At 48.8% G+C, this 2,119-nt stretch overlaps 1 protein-coding gene across 1 annotated transcript in view; it reads left to right on the forward strand.

Annotated features, from left to right (window-relative positions):
• LOC103747543 (probable 2-oxoglutarate dehydrogenase E1 component DHKTD1, mitochondrial) overlaps positions 1-2,119 on the forward strand; it is a 19,527-nt gene that overhangs the window by 1,384 nt on the left and 16,024 nt on the right. The window lies entirely within an intron of this gene.

Raw genomic sequence — 2,119 nt, forward strand, 5'->3', positions numbered from 1 at the left:
GGGCCTGGGGGTGCTGGGGCCTGCGGGGTGCTGGGAACAGGAGGCCTCGGGCCGGTGAGGGGTGCAGTCCTAGGGAAGCAGGGAGGAGGTGGACATGGGACCAGTGTCGGGTCCTCTGGCGTCCACCTCTCCAGCGGGCAGCCATCCCCGAGTGTTGATTCCACGTAGTTTCCCCCCTCTTCCTAACGGGGTCCCGGCTTGGGGAGAGCTTTTTTCTATTCCTTGTCCATAAACGTGTGGGAATTTAGCTGCCGGTGAGGGGTGCAGTCCTAGGGAAGCAGGGAGGAGGTGGACATGGGACCAGTGTCGGGTCCTCTGGCGTCCACCTCTCCAGCGGGCAGCCATCCCCGAGTGTTGATTCCACGTAGTTTCCCCCCTCTTCCTAACGGGGTCCCGGCTTGGGGAGAGCTTTTTTCTATTCCTTGTCCATAAACGTGTGGGAATTTAGCTGTTTACCAGGGCTTGTAGGTGGAAGGAATAACGTCTGAAGATGTCCCAGCTCAGCTGGGTGACACATCTAGGGCCATCCTATGTGCATAGGGATGAGCAGGGGACAAGTCTGCTCCTTGGAAGAGGACTCTTTGGTCTTACACAACAGTGGTTTGTCTCTTCGACCTAGTTAGTCTTTCAACCTTAAAACTCTACTGAAGCCTGGAGTGGCGGTGGCACGCCTTTAGTCTCAGCCTCCAGTGGCAGAGGCAGGCGGAACTCTGAGATCCAGATCAGTCTGGTCTACATAGGGAGTGCGAAGCTAGCTGGGGCTTCAGAGAGACCTTTGTCTCAAAGAGCCCCCCAAAAGAAACATAACAAAAACTCTGCTGAACTTAACAGCCGTGCTGTTGCTAGGTTTTGATGTATTAGTGGACATGAATACCAGTTTGGAAAACCTAAGTTGCATCCTCATGTTCAAGAGAGTAATTTTGATGCCGGGCATGGTAAAACACGCCTTTAATCCTAGCACTTGGGAGGCAGAGGCAGGCGGATCTCAGTGAGTTCAAGGCCAGCCTGGTCTCCATAAGCGAATTCAGGCCAGCTGTGGCTAAAGGGAGACGTCTGAAAAAGACCAAAAAATAAAAAATAGATAGTAATTTTGAGTATTTGGTTTATGCGCCAAAGTTATTCTATAGTTATTTGTCCTCACAAAGTAGAAGAATGCAAACGGATTATTAGCGGAAACGGTTGGCATCTTTGATCCAGAGATTATTTTTTTTTTTATCTTTTTGAGACAGGGTCTCCCTGTAGCCCCAGCGGTCCTGGAACTCACTATGTAGACCAGGCTGGGCTTGAACTCACAGATATCCACCTGCCTCTGCTTCCCGAGCGCTGGGATTAAAGGTGTTTGCCACCAGCCCACCCAAAGATAAATGTTTTAGAGAGCCTCTTTATTGTATAAGTGCCTCACCTTTGACTCTGACATCACACACTGGAACCTGAGTATTTTGCTCCTGACCTTAACGGCATTGAAAATAAACCTCATTTCTTTCTTTTGCTTGTAGAGTGTGCTTTCTTTATGGAAAGCATTTTAGGTTTCCCTTGACTCCAAAGGTCAAGGTGAGATCCCTGTTGGGGAGGGGGGAAACTGCTGCTGTTTGGAACCCTAACATTGATATGGGGTTTCCCTATAGCTCCAGCTGGCCTGAAACTCCCTATGTAGACTAGGCTGGCCTCCAGCTCACAGAGATCCCTCTGCCTCCCAAATGCTGGGATTAAAGGCCTGTGTCACCACTTCCAGTGACTATTTTGTTTCACTTTGTAAATTGAATATGTAGAATTGTTTTTTTCGTGTTGGAGGTCCAATCTAGGAGCTACTCCATCAGCTCTATAGCTCCAGCTGGCCTGAAACTCCCTATGTAGACTAGGCTGGCCTCCAGCTCACAGAGATCCCTCTGCCTCCCAAATGCTGGGATTAAAGGCCTGTGTCACCACTTCCAGTGACTATTTTGTTTCACTTTGTAAATTGAATATGTAGAATTGTTTTTTTCGTGTTGGAGGTCCAATCTAGGAGCTACTCCATCAGCTCTCTAGAATTTGTTAGTGCATAATAGTGCAGTACTGTTAATAGTGCTTTTAGTGTTTAAAATGCCAGTTCCCAGCTCTGAGTCTTTTCTCTTTCTTCAGG

This window comes from Nannospalax galili, unplaced genomic scaffold (assembly GCF_000622305.1).
Source record: "Nannospalax galili isolate Female #2095 unplaced genomic scaffold, S.galili_v1.0 scaffold4945, whole genome shotgun sequence".
Classification (NCBI taxonomy): Eukaryota; Metazoa; Chordata; class Mammalia; order Rodentia; family Spalacidae; genus Nannospalax; species Nannospalax galili.